The 18,947-nt window shown below is 42.5% G+C and overlaps 1 long non-coding RNA gene across 4 annotated transcripts; it reads right to left on the reverse strand.

Annotated features, from left to right (window-relative positions):
- On the reverse strand, positions 448 to 2,697 carry LOC110436657. 4 transcript variants are annotated; one of them, XR_002454480.1, is made up of 5 exons: positions 2,470 to 2,697; positions 1,836 to 1,998; positions 1,371 to 1,496; positions 983 to 1,290; positions 448 to 866 (listed from the first exon to the last, which is right to left on the reverse strand). It is a non-coding gene; the product is annotated as an uncharacterized LOC110436657 (long non-coding RNA). The 4 variants fall into 4 exon arrangements; XR_002454482.1 differs by having other exon boundaries at positions 448 to 882; XR_002454483.1 differs by having other exon boundaries at positions 448 to 918.

Here is an 18,947-nt window from a genome sequence, read left to right on the forward strand (position 1 = left end):
ATATGGCACTTAGACCTAGTCTAGTCTTGACGATGTCCATCCATCCTTTGAAAACCGAAACGATTTCCACTATCAAGTAGGCATGTACGTCCCTATTCGTTGAGTACCTATTACCATGACCTCACTAATGACTTTGCCTCTGCAAAATACACGTTAGTCACAGTAATCAACATTGTCATTAATCACCGAAATCATTAGGGGCCTAGATGCTCTTTCAATCTCCAACTTTTTGGTGATTGATGACAATAACCTCGAGTATGAAAGGAAATGAGGTTTTCAAATGATTTGGTTTCTATAAGCATGAGACAATAAGAACACAAAAGGATTAGGCATGCTTATATCAACCAAGTCTATCATCCTGCATCCAAATATGTGAGATGTATACAACAAGAGATAATCACAAAAGGCTCATAGAACATCGGAGTAAAAACGCGGAAGCAAAGAATATGATCCAACCACATGACATAAAGATATCACAAATAAGCAAAAGTCATGTCTCACAACCAAAAGTATCTCACAGAGCTAAAGAGTATCTCACACAAATGCATAAAAGTAAACATGATGCATGGAGTAGCACACAAAATAATCAAAAGCCCTCTCTAGCTCTAGCTCTCACTAGCTAGCTCTAGCTCTCCCTACTCTCAGTTCTCTCTCCCCCTTTGGCATCAAGCGCCAAAAGCCTAAGACGAAGGAGGTGGAGGCGGAGCAGTGGAGTCCCTCGGCATGGCCTGAAACTGAGCTGCATCGTCTGATCCATCGGCCGTCGACTCGGAGGAGGTAGAGTGACCCTCGGAAACTGCTGGAGCTGGAGAAGCGGTCCGGGTCTGCTCGATGGGCTCTGAAGCTGTCACTGGCTGTGCTGTCTGCTGACGATAGCAAGATCTTCGCAAGCTTTAGTCTAAATGCTTTCATATCATCCTGTACATTATATAGAACCTACTAAATTATTAATTACAAACACATAGCTAGGGTGCTAGTTTACCTGATTAAATTTGTCCGATAATTCATTCTCAGTCCAATACTCCATAAAATTTATTAAGAATAAACCACATGAAAAACTACATACAATAGTAACTGAGGTTTAAATACACATTAGATAAAAAAAGGCAAGGACACAAAATTCAACGTATATGCTGCCAATATTTTAATATACTCATCTTCTTGTAAGAATTTGCCACGGAAAATCTCCTTAACCGGCCAATCATCAACTTTTACATCTGGCCATTTGTGCTCTTTCAGGCCTTTTCCCTCCTTGAATACGAAATCTATTTGTTTCCGCAACCCAATTCACTATTTGTTCATAGAAGAAGGATCATTCAGTCTTTCTAAATCTAAAATATGTACAAATAGCTATGTTAGAAGATACCTACAATTTTTTTCAGGTCAGCACGTCCGAACATATCTCCCAAAGAGTCTAGCACCTAGACCTCATGTTTGTCAGCGTTTATAACAGCAAGGTACCACTGAGTACTCGTAACATTTATTGAAAGGAAAACCTATAAAATCACAAAATAAACATTTTATCAGGTATAAAAATTTGATAATAAAACTCCTCGTAGTTGATTCAGAAAATCACTACCATATTATGGTCCAAATAAGTTAGCACCCTTTGAACTAAAGCAGGACGATGGCCATGATTAGGGTAAATATCTTTCATGGTCTCATTCTTTTCTCCAACCCGCTTCATACATCCAGTTAAGCATACAGTTTCAAGATAGGTCGTGAAAGAACGTGGCCAACACAGCCTAACGCCAACACAGCCTAAATGTAATATTTTTATTAAATAATTTAAAGAAATAACCTTAGCCTAACGTCAATATAGGATCAATAATTACCTTGCCATGCCGCCGTGTCGCTGGGTAGAACGTACCCGCCGTGCAGCCGTGTCGCTGGGCAGAACGTCGCCGCGTCAGGGACGTCGTGTCGCTGGGCACGACGTCGCCACATCAAGGAGCCGACCAACCGTGCTGCCAAGCAGAATGTGCCTGCGATGGGAGACTGCCGTGCCGCGACTAATAAAAGTTAACAGAAGGCACCTTGATAAAACATCAGATGCTCTGTTCTAGATTAAGGATTATTTCAATACTAAAAGTCAAAGGTGAATTCTGCAACCTATAAATTATTGTCTTTAGCAATCATAACACTACTAAACAAAGATGGGTGAAATATTGGTAACTAAAACCAACCTAAAAAGGATGCCTTTTTATGTGTAAATATAAGATCAGAGGACATGTAAATTTGAACATACCAACTTGTTCAAAACTCCTACGGAAAACATCACATTGTTGTTGACAAATTAAAATTTCTAATCAAAATCTATCCCAAATACTATTTGGCATTGGTACCAGTGTTATCAAGCATAGCTACCAAGAGCATCGTTCACCTGGTGGCGAGTTCCTCACTCAATACATGAGCACCGACAGCACCTTCGTCTAATTAATGTGGAAGCTAGATCAGATACGTGCTTACTCTGAAGAAATCAATCAAAGAAGTCAATGGAGAGCGTGATAGGGTTGTGAAAAGCCTCGGCTTGGACTTGTGCCACCCGCCGCATTCCTCGCTGATCTACCTCAACGGCCGCATGCCACACCCGGCGCGGCGAGGAACGAGGGCAGGGGCGGGGCGCGACTCCACCTTGCTGTGCCGAGCAAATGTAGGGAGAGGCGCACGATCTGCGAGGGACACGGGGGAGATGGTCACGGTGGAGATGTCGCCGGGAAGAAGAACGAAGGGGCTAGGAGAGGGAAGAAGTCTCACGGCGTGAAAGGGAGAGAGAGAGAGGGAGTCGCACAGCGCACGGCGTGGAAGGGAGAGGAAGCCGCATAGCCCTGATTTCCTGTTACTAAATTTGTTGGGTGGTAAAAAATCAATAATCTTAAGTGGCGTTTTGAGGGATACTTATCCAGGACGGCCCACCTGGAGTGACATTTTTAGGGACACATCGGGCGCGGGTGTGCGGTCGCACGAGTGCGGACCGATGGAATAAAACAATTGTCGTACGACGGGAAAGTCTTACTTTTAGTCTTTTTATAGTTGTAGGACATAAATACACTCCCTGCACCCTTCGTTGCACTTCATTAGGGATGAAAACGGATCGGATACGAACGGATATCGTTGATATCATATTTGTTTTCATATTATACTCGGATTCGGATTCGGACACGGATAGTGCCCGGATATAAATACGAATACGGTTTGTCTCGGTTACATATGCGAATAATGAGTTTCGAATACGGTAAAAATCGGATTCGGAGAATGTCAAATACAAATATCTACTCGGATATTTAGTAAAAGCAATATATATACATATCATAGATGCGCAAACCATTACACTACTATATGAGTCCATAATCTCGCTAGATTAACAAACAAATGATTAAAAGTCAATAACTCATATCTGTATATCGTGGATGCAAAACATAAATGGATTAAGACTTTAAGAGTGGGCCACCATACCTTCGACTCTCCAAGCTAGTATAGTAGCTAGCTAGCTAGCAATAGCAAGCACGCTCAGCAAGTCAGCAATCAGCACTTCATCCACGGGCCAGCGGCCAGGAAGCAAGTAAGACGAGAAATTTTAGTGGCGGCTAACTTCAAGCTAGCAAGGCATAGGCAAGCAAGCACATTCAGACATTCAGCAGTCAACACTTCAACCACCGGCCGGCGGCCAGCGAGCAGCAAGACGAGAAATGGCGCTCGCGGCTAACTTCAAGCTAGCAAGGCAAGCAATACGGATAGTATCCGTAATTAGTAGGTCGGATGTATCCGAATATTTTTTGGATTATCCGGTATCCGTGGATATTAACGATATTGTATTCGTATCCGTTATCCGCTTTAGATATCCGTTTTACTGTCTGTATCCGGAAAAAATTGTGGATATCTGTATAACTGTCAAAATTAATGTTCATATTTGTTCGGTCGAACGGACGGACGAATAAATATCCGTATCACTTTCATCCCTGCTCTTCATTATTGATTGATAATCAATAAACAGCACACGACGACAGTTCGGCAGCGGAAACCACAACATCATCCTATGGCATCCGGCAGTTCCACTCACACATACCACAACCGTGTTAGTTCCACTCACCTACTCCCTCCGTCGTGAAATAATAGAATGTATTGTGACTTCTAAAATTTGTATTAAAATACAATGTATTCTATATGATAATAACAATATTTGATTTTACAAGGTTTGTTAAAAGGAAAGCTAAAATTTAAGGAAAAATTTTATAATTTAAATAATATATGGATACATACATTATTTTATTATTCCTTTAAATTATCTTAAAATTTTTAGAAAACACGTGACAGAGGGAGTAGGGCACAGCTCACAGCCACACGGTGTCTCCTGTCTCTTGGGGGTGGTCCTGGCCCAGGCGATTGGGCAAGTGAGCGGAGGCGCAGAGCCATGGAGCACGAAGAGTCAAAGAACAGGAAGACGAGCAGGCCGCAGCGACGCTTGGCATTCATCTCGTGAGTTGAACGCCTCGACAGAGAGGCCTAAATTTAAATGGGCTGTATAGCTAGGTGTCAAGTACACTAAATGGGCTTTATTTTTTTTCAAGCCATCCATTTTATGATGCTTGAAAAAAAAAACTTGAGTCATCCATCTAAATAGATATGATAGGATGATAGACCCCGCCCCTGTGTAGTCCAAGCCAGGGTGACATGGGCGGCTCCGCCCCTATGCTCGTGTGCTCCAACGTGCCACCGCAGCCACGTCCCTTGTTGCACCGTCACATGAGCTATCTCAGGCGAGCACCGAGGAGGGCGGGGGCACCCTTCTCCTCCCTCCCAACTTCATTCTTCCTTCCTTCCTCTCCATTGCTCTAGGTTCGTCGACGTCACTACAGCATGGCCAGTGGCCTTTTCCTATGCTCGTCGATTGGATCGGGCATAGGCTAGATAGATCCACTTCTCTAAGGTTGGATCATCATAGGACTGCCAGATCCGGTGTTCCTAGCCCTGGTAGCCTGGGCTAGAGTGACGGAGCTCATGGTGACGACTCAGAGGCGATGTGCTGCGGTTGTGCGGCCGGTGGCGCGTGCTGCGTTGTTGGCGACACCAGTGGCGGGGCTAGTGTAGCACAGCCGCGCGTCTTGGCGGGTGGTGCCTGTCTTGCCCTGTTACCTGGGAAACAACGGGCTGCAGTGGGCGGCGGCCAGATCCACACGGGGGCGCCCTGTTCCAGGTGCTAGGGACCGGATCCGATGGACCGACGGGCGGGACCGTGTGGAGGGCAACTAGGTGTGGCTATGGCGTGGATGTTGGCGGTTTGGGCGTCTAGGGCTTCTATCTCCCCTTCCCTAGCCCCTCTTCCACATCTTGCTTTTCCCTTGCCGGTGACTAGTTCGGCTTGCTGTTAGCCAGCTTTGGCTGGTTCCGATAGTGAGCATCCTCTTTGGTGTGCTTCATGGTTCGCTACAGTGGCTGTAGAAGGCCTTGCATGGTGTCGTTAATGTGGGGCTGGCATGGCAAAGGTTGGGACGTGGGTGGGCTAGGCGACTAGGTCTTCTTCTGATCCATGCCCTCTTCTCTCTGCCTTCTACCTTTCCTCTTCCTTGGGCTAGCTTCTGTGGTGGAGCTGGCCGAACCTGCTTATTGCTAGCCGACTTTGCCAGTTTTGACACGGTAGTCTCTCCAATGGGCTTCTCCCAGCACTTCTCCTGTTCGGCATCTCTAGGGGCGACGGACGGGTGGGGCTGCCGCTGACCCATTTTTGTACCTTGCTTCCATGGTAGGGTTGCGTCTTTGGCGGCGACGGTGTGGAGGTTGCTTCAGGTCAGGAAGAAAGCTTGGATGACGATGTCAATAGATGTCGTTCCCTTCTTGAAGGCATCCTTTCCTCCCTCTCCTCCTACCACACTTGATGTTGCAGGTGAAAACCTTTCCTTGTCCCTTGGCAGGCTACTTTGTCGGCGCTTTTAGCGTCATTACCTCCGTTAGAGGCATTGCTAGGCTTTCTAGTTCCACGGTTGTTCTTTGTTGTGTGGCCTTGGTGGTGTCCAGTGTAACTTAGCTGGTCGTCGTGTTTCTTCAGTCCTTGTTAGTTGTTTTTTAGTTGTTAGTTAGATTGATTTGACCAAGTTGGAGCAGGTAGTGGCATGAGTTTAGATAGTTCTTTAGTTATTCTACCAAATTTGTGTAGGATGAGTGGTGCACTTTCTTTGGTTGTATGGGTTCTGGGCGTAGTTTTCACTCAAGAAAATTAGACAGACACTCGCCTTTTTTTTCTTTGTGTAATAGAGAAATAACAGCAAAGCTTTTCCCATCCTTTCTTAAAAAAATGTAATGGAAGATGGTGTTGCCGAAGATAGATGGTGGGCTAGGCTTTCGAGATAGACACACCTTTAATTTGGCAATGTTAACACAACTCCAAGGGACTATCTATTCATTCCTAATTATTAGGAATAGAGAATTTGATGAAAAAAATATCCTCCAACAGCTTCTGAAAAAAATGTACCCTATCTATAACTCTTATATAGATAAACCCCACTAGCTAATTTTCTTGACATGCAGAGCATCCACATCATTATCCACTGGAGTATCCCACTAACTAATTCTCTTGCCATGTAAAGCGTCCACATCAATATTCACTAATTATTCTATTAATACATTACCCCACGCATGCAAAGTGTTCACATCATTATCCTAGTTCTAGATATTTTGCTAGCCAAATATGGATAATTTGAGAATAGTTCTCTGAGTGCATACAAGATATAGAAAAATACGTTGGAGTATGCAAAATATAGAAAGTGACTTTTATTCGAATGACTCTCGAAATGATGTGGAAAGTAAAGTTTAGAAAGATTATCGGAGAGGTTCTTAGCAAAGCAAGGTTGGTGAATTATTCAAAAACCGGATTCCCTATGTGCCATGGTACCGAAAGCAAAGTACTTCCCAAATTCCAGATGTCTAGATGCACGTCCGAAGGATGGAATTTCGTATACTTGGAGAAGTATTCCGAAGGGGATAGACATACTGAAGGTGGGAGTTATCTGGAGAATTGGAGAATGGGTGGGGATTGACATGGGGAAAGACCCGTGGTTACCCAGAGATCACACACGCTGGCCGGTTACTCTCCAAGGAGGGGCAATCTTATGAGCCATGTTTCAGAGCTCATCGACCTAGCTACCGGGGAGCCGGGGACTGGGACACATTCAGCTGGTCAGGGATACCTTTTGGGAACCAGATGCAAAGTATTTTAGCTCTTAATCTTACTTCGGCATGGGAGAATTCTCTGGCATGGCACTATGACTCGGGCCTGTTTTGGGTTCGCAGTGCCTATAAAGTCTGCCGCAGAAAATTTCTATCAGAAATTCAGAACAAGGCCGGCAAGGGGACTTGGGGATCGGAGCATCAAACTCGAACTCGGGACATCAACAAGATGATCTGTGGGGGGTCAATCATCTTGTTCGCTTGAGCTTTTGTGCCGAATCTGCCAGCTTATTATTAGGAAGCTGGAGATTCGAATAAGATTAAGCACTTCCTATGGAGAGTGGCGCATAATAGTCATCCACTGAGAGCCAATCTGATTCATAGGGGAATGGAAGTCGAAGGCAGCTGTGTTGTCTGTAATAAGGAGTCTTTGAGGATGGGGGGCATCTCTACTTCAAGTGCTCATCGGCAAAACAGTTCTGGCTAGAGTTGTGTGCTGAAGAGCACTGACTAGCTTTGGCTACAATCGATTCAGCATGCGAGGCTGTCTGAGTCTAACCAGGTCGGTGAGGAGAGCTATGCTGCTGAAACTGTGATCTTATGAAGAAGGTGCAGGATAGGGGACCCAAAGAAAACTTACAGTGGCGCAAACCTGAACCTGGCTTCCTGAAAATTAATTGTGACGCCTCCTTCCACAAGGAGACAGGAACTGGAGGATGGGGGTTCATCATCAGAAATAGTGACCGGGATGTGGGAAATGCAGGTTGCCTCATGTGCTGGATTCTTTTCAAGCTGAAGCAGTAGCTTGTGTGCAAGGTCTCCAAATAGCTATTGACGCTGGCATTGCTCATGTGACAGTGGAAACTGATGCTTTGCTAGTGAAGCAGGCAGCGCTGTCAGAAGAGTAGAGATTATCCCTGGCAGGAGGGATCATACCGGAGATACAAGAGGTGGCTAGTTTGAATTTTATTTCCTTTTAGCTTAGTGCTATTCCTAGATCATGCAATAGGGTTGCTCATGCCCTTGCTGCGTTGGGTTGTGTGGAATCTGTGGATAGGGAAGAGGATGATCATCTTGTAAATCCTCTCCCTGACTGTATCCAGTGTTTGGTGGTTGCGGATTGCGCAAGAGCCAGTGTAATTGGTGAGACTTGGAGACAAAGAGGCAGCAAGAGCAAACTTATGGTGCACGAGTAGGAGGAAATAGGTGACGTGATGATTGATGAAATAATTCTCAATGAGTATCGCTTGTGCCTCAAATGGAATGCTGGGCCTGCGCATCACTATGGACAGCAAGGATGGCAAGAACATGAGGAAGAGGAACTGGAAGACAGCGTTGAGCTCGAATGATACGGTGTATTTTGCACGGCAGCGAACTCGCGGATTGGGGCGACCAGCACGAATTCCCCTTCGACGATGGATACTCTAACTATTAAAGACATGTGAATTTTTTTTGGTGCTCGAAAATAATAGAAGCCCTATGTTTCATTAGATCGGATGGTTTAAATTTAGGAAGAACTAGATAGGAGGAGAAGTTATGGGCCACAACCAAAAGAATGTGTGGACTTAGAACTGGTTTCTAAATAAATATTTGGAGGGTGTAACAGTATTTTTGACATCTCAGGAGCTGCTTCTATAATCAAGAACTGAACTGCTTCTCATCTCACAGGAGCTGCTCAATTGAACACATACATTGTCACTCTGTGTATTACGTTCCAATCAGTTTCGTAGCCTTGAATTAGGGAAGTGCAGGAATAGCTTTGTCCCTGCTCTCATCATAAATCCATCGGTACCGAATACCATGTACATCCAATTAGTTTCACATGTCATGCTAGGCGGGATGATACGATATATGCTAACCTAAGCAAAAATTTGGTTTGATTTAACCACTTCAACCATTTTAATCCTAATTTATCCCTTAACTAATATTTTTGTTTCTACACGTATAGTTTTGATTTCATAATTTATGACATCATATTTTATGTGAAGATTTTCATTATGATCTTTTTTCATTATGATGTTTCATACAATTTTGTATATCTAGTTTTATTTTATTATTAGATGACTTAACCTATCAAAATAATGATGAAATTATGGTGATGTACCTTATCATGTAAAAAAATAAAATTAAAACCAAACTTGCATGTTGAGAAACAAAAATAACAAATCTTATGAAGGACCTGTTTGGCAGAACTCCTCACGAGGGGCTCCTCTAGAGGAGCCAGAGCCATTTTGGAGAAGCTAAGCCATAATTTGTACCTTCACCAAAACAACTACAACTTCTCTGCTTTTTACTTAAAAATGACTTCTCCAGAAAAACGTTTGGGCAGGGCTCCTCTAGAGGAGATGGAGCCAGAGCCGAAGAGAAGTCCTGCCAGTAAACTGGATCAACTAAAATAGTTGGAGGGAGAAAATCATACAAATTATTCTAGACATAAGCTGAACTTGCAGAAGTAATTTGGACTTAATTCCTTCTTTTAAGATCTCAATATATTTTATTTCAAACAAAACTATAACAATATAGTAAATCTAATAATATCAAGCTTTTATCTCAAAAGGAGAGTGTCATGGATCGTTTGGTTCCATAATTTCTCATAATTAACCTCTAAGTATGGTCATAACCCAAAAATGTGTGGCTAAAAAATTTGAAGTCATTTTGTCATTCCTAGGCGAATGTTGTCAGCATTCCTAGGCAAAAATGTGTGGCTAACCAAATACTTGTCAACTTAGTCATTTTTTCTAAAATAAAGTTTAGTGAAGTGTGTGTACAATATATCAAAGGGAAACCTCAATGGGGTCAATAGTACTATAGGTGTCCATATAGGAGAGAGAATGAGAGAACATAAAAGACTCTCTATAGGTGTCCACATAGGAGAGAGAATAAGAGAACATAAAAGCATGTCGCTTGCTATGTAGACAACCTATAGCTGTCCGCGTAGGAAAGAAAATGAGAAAAAATAAAAGCATGTCAGTAAGTGTGTAGAGAGTCACTAGACACTTTTTCATATGTGAATGGTCGGATCTTATCACATGTAGTTCTTTAGAGTGAAAGGGAGATGGATCCGATAAGATGCTACGAATAATAAAAAAATAATGTGTAGGCCTAGGTTTCTATTGAAGGACTAGTGTAAATATGGACAATTAGGCCTGTTTGTTGTAACTTTTCTATAGCCACAACAACTGCTCTTGGTTGAAGTGTGTGATAGTAAATATTGTTCTGCGGAGCCGCTTCGATGGATAAACAGGGCAGCCAAAGAAAAAAACTTGATTCACGGTGGCTAGAAAGCTCACGATATTCTGGCCTAAGAAGAAGATCTTCTTATGTAGATCGAGAAAACCTCCAAACTCCTGCCCCACCTATACACAATAGCAACATAGCTCTATAAGATAAGGTGACCATATACCTATGCTTTAGATGTGAGGACACGAGGGAGTATTTCCCTGGTCACTACAGCCGAAGACACAAATAAAGAGCGGTATGTCTAGCGCCCAGACGTCCGGCGCGTCAGTGCGTCCGGACGCCGGTCCGTTACGAATCCCACTCGCCCCCGATGTACAAGCCGGTCCGTTACAAACTCTGCTCACCCCTCCCACGCACGGTAGCCCATCACCCCCCGCACATGGTAGGGAATAGAACGGAACCAGTGTCCTCCGCTCTCCACCGCACCACTGTTCCTAGTTTTCTAACGCAACTTGTTCCCCACCGCACCCCTATCCCCAGTTCGGCAGCTCGTTCCCCCACCGCGTCCTTGTCCCAAAAACATAAAACATTTCAATCGCAATATTGTAAAAATATATGGATTCGCAAAAAAAAATGTATTGAAACATTGAAAAACATGCACATCAACATCAAAAAATATATACTGCAACAACGCAAAATATGTAGTGCAACATCAAAAAAATATGTACTACAACATCGAAAAACACAAGTACTGCAACATCAAAAAAATATGTACTACAACATCAAAACTTATATGCTGCAACATCGAAAAAATTTCACTACAACATCTCAAGCAGTTGTACTGCAACATCACAAGAACATTTGTTGGAACAACCTAAAAATCCCATTGCAACATTCAAAAATCATATATCGCAACATCACAACAAACCTATTGCAACATGGGAGAAACAAAAAAAATCGTACGAAAAACAGCCCATGAATGAACTCACCGGAAGGGAGGAAGAAATAGAAGCCATAGCTCGCCGGAACCCTAGGCACCGCCACGTCCCTCAGATCTAGAGAAGAAGGTGGAGAAGGATGAAAAGAAGGACTCAGATCCAGAGAGGAGGAGGAGGAGGAGCACTCAAATCTAGAGGAGGAGGACGAGGGCTTAGTGAAAGGTCCAAATGGCTAGAGGGGGTGAATAGCCTATTTAAATTTTCTACAAACTACAACTAGACAAGTTGATTAGTAAAACAATTGGCAAACCTATTCTAGCACTAGCACAACTAAGCTATGCAAGCCACCTACACAAGTCTAGCAAGAAAGCTAAACACTAAGATACTACAAGAAAGCACAACTAGAGGAAAGCTACAGTCCTAAACAAGATAGCTAAGCTAAACAAACTGCACAACTAGCAAGGTATGCACATAAGTAAAGGAGAGGGGAATGATTGTTATACCAACGTTGTAGAGTAGATATATAGCCAATCAATCAATCAATCACAATTACAGGAGAGTCCTTGGCAAGAGATGACACAAGATTTTTTACCGAGGTTCACTTGCTTCCCGGCAAGCTAGTCCTCATTGTGGCGATACACCCACTTGATGGATCACGAGCTAATTGGCAATCCAAAATTAAACCCTCAGCGGGTGCCGCACATCCACTCACAAGATGGGGATCCTCCAAGCCACGAGCAATCCACTAGAGTAGCCAATTGCGATCTCCCGCGGGGAAGGCTCAAAAACCCCTCACAAATCACTTGGCGAGGCTCGAAACAATCTCCAATCGCGAGCCCAACACCACCGCTGCTCCAAGCCATCTAGGGCATCGGGAAACACCCAAGAGTAACAAGAAATCCGCAGCAAACTCAAAGATCAAGTGCCACTAGATGCAACTCTCAATGCAATGCACTTAAATCTCACTCAATCTCACTAGGATTAGCAATCAAGCAAGGAGATGAGTGGAGGGAGTGTTCTCTAGCTCAATGTATGTCTCAAATAATCAAGTGTGCAAGACAAAACCTCCCAAAGCCGACCACCTTCTATTTATAAGCCCCCTCAACTAAAAGAGTCGTTGGCCACTTTCACTTGGCTAAAATCGAGGGCACCGGACGCTACCAAGTGTGCACCGGACGCGCGACCCCCTGCGTTCGGTGCTCTAGGTTGGCCACGTATCCTCCTTTGAATCTCGCGCGTCAAACTCTAACGGTCATCTGTGGACCACTGGACGCGACTAAGTGGGCAACGGACGCGTCCGGTACTCACCGGTCTCGTGTGCAGAGAGTTCTGCAAACAGCGACCTCATCGGACCCGGTGCTCACCGGACTTGTGCGCAGATAGGGTTGCAAAAACCCCTCACACCGGACGCACACCACCAGACACACTTAGAGCATCCGGTGCTCTCAGTCAGATACGCTCGGCTTAAGTCAGGCCACACCGGACGCATGAACAGGGAACACCCTGCGTCCGTGATAGGCTACCGATATGAATCGGTACAAGGGTGACCCGATCTTCACGACAGTAGATCAAAAGAACAAGGATAACTTACTACGAACAGCGGATAACTAGCTTTATACCTGACAAAGGTTGGATGCGACCAAGCGACGGGGAGAGAGGCACCGAAACAGCGAAGAATTCGACTCGATCTCCGAACGACCGCAGAACCACAATCTGGAACTAATCCACACAATACGGTGCAGCCGAATGGAAGCTGTAGAGCACGAAGTAGGGGAACCCAGAGGATTCACTTTACAAGTCCATGAAGAACAAGGAAGAACAAAGGTTGAGTAAGGCACTCAGTAGCGTGGCTGCAATATCATGTAGTTTATCAAATGATCAAAGGCTGCTAATAGCTTAGAGGTAGTGAATATTTATACTAGGAACAACCCTCCTAGATAGGTATGAAAACGAAATAGGGTTTCTGAGGGAAGGCAATGTGAAAGGTCCCCTCGGAATGGATTCCCAAACTAGCTTCGCGTGACTGTTGGCCTCCAGAGCAGTTTCCATTAAACTGACCATAACTTCTTATTGACAAGTCCAAATGATGAACCGTTTCTTAGGTGTAAAACTAGGCTCCAAGAGCTTTCCAGCAATGTATGCCATGCACCACGAAACATTGTAGATTGGTATAGTTTTGCACAACAAATTTTACCAACATTCTGTCACGACAGACTGTTGACATTCTGAGCAGTCTTGACTAGTCCAAGCATAACTCTTGATTGTAACGTCCAAATGAGATGAGACTTGAGACATTGGAAAGCGGACTTGAAGAGCTTTCAAAAAAGTCCTCCTGGGCCTTCATAGCATTTCTGAGTAAAACGTTATGAAGATTTCTTTGCACTGGTCCGTTCTTGACTTCCACTGGTCCGTTTTTTACTCTTCTGGTCTGTTTTGTAGTGTCTTCTGGGACTTGCACTGGTCTGTTCTTCAGGTCTGATTCATCCTTCTCTTCTTCTATATACCTAAGTACAATCAAGGTACAACACTTAGGTAGTATAACATCCTTAAATATTTCAATCTCAAGTTTAGTTTGAAACAAATTCACCTGCTCTTGTTTCCTTTTGGCAGAACATCGTGTAGGTGTATAATGTTTATGTTCACTTATTTTGCATGGTGAATGCTCATCATGTTCCATCATATGATGAGTTGGCATGTCCTCATCAGTCTGGTGCTCAACACTAACAGGGCCAAGCACTAACAGCACACCAGACACTCATGCCAGCGTCCGGTGCCTCCGCGCACTGCGTCCGATGAGTGTTTCTCAGTGAGAAACACCTCCGCGACTTCTCCAAATTTCTCATCGGCGCAATAGAAAATATACACTTCATTTTCTCAAAAGCGCCGAGATCACCATAATTTTCTCAGTAGCACTTGATTCGAGAGATGACCGTGATTTCCCCTCTTGATAGTCGGCTATCTATTCTAAACCCGGTCAATTACTTCTCTACTCATCTTAGACCGGTAAAAGTAAAACCCTATGTTTATACCTTTGCCTTGATCACCTGTCCACCACCATGATCTCTATTCCATGCTTTATCTCTTTGTAATCATGTGGCCACCTTTCCATGCCACCTTGCTCCTTCATCACATGTGTTGCTATGCCTATCTCAATTCACTTAAACACAAGGCATTAGCAACTTGGTGTCATTAATTACCAAAACCAAACTTGGGCTTTCAATCTCCCCCTTTTTGGTAATTGATGACAACCATCACAAAGATATGAAATGAAATCATAATGAACTTGAATTGCTTGTCCAAAGCATTTCAATCATGAAACAAGGTTGGACAAACATTTCAATTTCGGTTTTGGTAGTACTAGCTCCCCCTACATATGTGCTTCCATGAGTTTGGTTCAAGTTTGCACATATGCATGAATTGGAATTTTGGGAGATTTATTACTACCAAAATGATGCTAAGGTATATAGAATGGACCTTTAAAGCGTGATACCAATCGAAGTTGCTAATATACCATCCTTAGCACCAATGTAGCTAGACATACATCAAAAACTCAAGATACCTCGTGAGATCACATTATATGTCTAGATACCACATGAAAATAAAACTCTATGCTAGAGAGCATCATTCAAGTTCTATTTCTAGCAAGCACCAATCAAACAAGAGTAGTGAATTTAAACTTGCAATGCAACACCTCATTATGTTAGTGCACATTCAAATGCAACAAATGGTTCATGAGCTTGCTCCCCCTATTTGTGTGCTCAAGTTTAAAAACTTTTCTCTTTCTTTTATCTTCCTATCTTTGTTTCTCTCCCCCTTTTTGACTTTATATTTGTTTCTCTCCCCCTTTGTCATCAATGACCACAAAGGTTTAAATTTTAGTGAGAATAAGTCAATCAATGTGAGGGTCAAATTATGGTTCAATCTAGATCACTTGCCTAGAACATGTAATTCGGTTTGATCCAAGGATAAGCTTTTTCGCACCTCATAAAGTATAAGGGTTATCTTGACCATGTTGAATTACACATCATAAGCTCATATTCTAGATCTAACACTAGGCTTACAAGCTCACAAACATATCATATGCTACCACTAGATCAATCAAACATAGAAGCAATAGTAGTACCATACATACATCAAAATCTTTTGATTTTCATGAATGAGCCTATTTGTCATGCAAACATGTCTATATGTTCTAATCATGTCCTTAGCAAAGTATGAATGCTATGTCAACCAACTTTACCTTGCTTTGTTGGAGGAGAGGCACGTCATATGTAAATGTGGGGGTGCACTCATCTCAAGTTGGAGAAGTCAAGTATGTTCAATTCATTCCTCAACTTGCAAAATCTCTTCTCATCAAGTGGCTTTGTGAAGATATCGGCCAGTTGATCTTCGGTGCCAATGCTTTCAATGCTAATATCACCCTTTTGTTGATGATCTCTTATGAAATGGTGCCTTATGTCAATGTGCTTGGTTCTTGAATGTTGAACCGGATTTTGTGTCATCTTAATTGCACTCTCATTGTCACATAGCAAAGGAACATTCTTGAATTTGATTCCAAAGTCATTCAAGGTAGCTTTCATCTAAAGTAATTGTGCACAACAACTACCAACACTAATGTATTTGGCCTCGGCGGTTGATAGTGCAACACTATTTTGTTTATTTGATGACCATGAAATTAGAGACCTTCCTAGCAATTGACAAGTGCCACTTGTGCTCATTCTATCAATCTTGCATCCACCATAGTCGGAGTCTGAATATCCAATCAACTCAAAGTTAGACCCCTTGGGATACCATAATCTAACATCATGAGTGCCCTTTAGATACCTCAATATTCTTTTGGTTGCCTTCAAGTGACTTTCTCTAGGTGAAGCTTGGTATCTTGCACATTTGCACACACTAAACATCACATCCGCCCTTGATGCGGTGACATAGAGCAAACTTCCAATCATAGATCGGTATAGCTTTTGATCTATCATGTTTCCACTTGCATCACTACCTAATTGATCATTTGTGTCCATAGGTGTGCTCATTGGTTTAGCTTCTTGCAACCCAAACTTCTTGATCATGTCCTTGATGTACTTGCCTAGACTTACAAAAGTGCCATCCTTCGTTTGCTTGATTTTAAGTCCAAGGAAGTAACTAAGCTCTTCTATCATAGACATCTCAAACTCATTAGCCATCATTCTTCCAAACTCTTCACAAAAGTCTTGATTGGTTGATCCAAAAATGATATCATCAACATAGATTTGCATCACAAACAAGTCATTGCCTAGTTTCTTGGTGAAGAGGGTAGTGTCAACCTTTCCCATGTTGAATTCTTTAGAGAGAAGGAAATCTCTCAATCTCTCATATCATGCTCTAGGTGCTTGCTTTAAACCATACAATGCCTTATTGAGCTTGTAAACATGGTTGGGTTTCTTGTCATCTTTAAAACCGGGAGGTTGTTCAACATAAACCAACTCATTGATGTATCCATTGAGAAATGCACTCTTCACATCCATTTGATAGAGCTTGATGTTGTGGGCACAAGCATAGGCTAATAATATTCTAATTGCCTCCAATCTTGCAACCGGTGCATATGTTTCTCCAAAGTCAAGACCTTCAACTTGAGTGTAGCCTTGTGCTACTAATCTTGCTTTGTTTCTCACAACTACACCATCTTGATCTTGGTTGTTTGTAAAGACCCACTTGGTACCAATCGCATTGTAGTTCTTTGGCCTCTCAACAAGCTCCCACACTTGATTTCTTGTGAAATTGTTCAATTCTTCATGCATGGCATTTACCCAACGGAATCCTTCAATGCATCTTTTATTCTCTTTGGTTCTTCAAATGAGACAAATGAATAGTGCTCACAAAAGGATGCTAGCCTTGATCTTGTTTGTACACCACTTTGAATACCACTGATAACTTGATCCAATGGATGATCTCTTGCTATGCTTGTAGGTTGTAGTATTGGGGGTTGATTGCTTCCACTTGCTTGATTTTGATTTTGATCATCATCATGAGAGCCACTAGTACTTGCTTGATTTGTATCAATTTGCACTTCTTGATTGATCATGTGAATGTCATTATCATCATCAATTTGCATCGGCCTTAAGTCACCAACATCCATGTTCTTCATTGCATTTGCCAATTCATCTCCTCTCACATCATCAAGATTTTGAGCTTCATTTTGAGATCATTCGGTTTCATCAAACTCAACATCATGTACTTCTTCCAATGTGCCACTTGTCAAGTTCCAAACTCTATATGCCTTGCTTGTGGTGGAATAACCAAGTAAGAACCCTTCATCACATTTCTTCTCAAATTTGCTCAATCCAGTGCCTTTCTTGAGAATGTAGCATTTGCAACCAAACACTCTAAAGTATGCAATATTGGGCTTTCTTCCATTCAATAGCTCATATGGTGTCTTCCCAAGCTTCCCATGGCAATAGAGACGATTGCTACAATACCAAGCCGTGTTGATAGCTTCACTCCAAAATGAATGGCTAACACTGTATTCACTAAGCATTGATCTAGCCATATCAATCAAGGTTCTATTCTTCCTTTCAACAACACCATTGGATTGAGGAGTGTATGTTGGAGAGAATTGATGTCCAATGCCAAGATCATCACACAATTTCTCAATTCTTGTGTTCTTGAATTCACTACCGTTGTCACTTCTAATCTTCTTGATAGTAGTTTCAAACTCATTTTGCACCCTCTTGACAAAAGACTTGAATAGATCACAAACATCACTCTTGTCATAGAGGAAGAACACCCAAGTGTATCTAGTGTAGTCATCTACTATCACAAATCCATACTTATTGCCACCAATGCTAGTGTATGTAGTTGTCCCAAATAAATCCATGTGCAATAGCTCAAATGCTTTTGATGTGCTCATCTCACTTTTCTTAAAATGTGCATTTCCAACTTGCTTTCCGGCTTGACAAGCACTACATGGTTTATCCTTCTCAAAGGTGACATCCTTCAAGCCTCTAACTAAGTCATGCCTCAAAAGTTTGTTCAATTGTTTCATTCCAACATGACCAAGCCTTCTATGCTACAACCAACCCAAACTTGATTTACTAATTAGGCAAGATGTCAATTGAGTGTCACTATCATTGAAATCAACCAAGTATAAGCTACCATGCCTAAATCCTTTGAATATCAAGTTTGATCCATCAACACTAACGACCTCAACATCATCACCATCAAAGATGCACTTCAAACGAAGGTCACAAAGTTGTGCAATTGACAAGAGATTGAAATCAAGGCTTTCAATTAGCAACACATTTGATATGCTCATGACATTTGAGATAGCAATTTTACCAAGCCCTTTGAACTTGCCTTTCTTGTTGTTGCCGAAAGTGATAGAATCAAAGCCACCATTTTGATTTGTATCAATTGATTTGAACATACAAGACTCCCCGGTCATATGTTGAGTGCACCCACTATCAAGAACCCAATGCCTTCCTCCAGCCTTGTAATTGGCCTACAAGAAAAGATCAATTCCTTTTAGGTACCCAAACTTGATTGGGTCCTCCAAGGTTAGCAACTAAGCTCTTTGGTACCCAAATGGCTTTCTTCTTTGAGCCCATCCATGGTGCACCAATAAACTTAGCATGAACACCTTTTGTATCCTTGGTAAGCACATAGAAAGAATTAAGCTTTATTGAGGATACATTA

This window comes from Sorghum bicolor, chromosome 6 (genome assembly GCF_000003195.3).
Source record: "Sorghum bicolor cultivar BTx623 chromosome 6, Sorghum_bicolor_NCBIv3, whole genome shotgun sequence".
NCBI lineage: Eukaryota > Viridiplantae > Streptophyta > Magnoliopsida > Poales > Poaceae > Sorghum > Sorghum bicolor.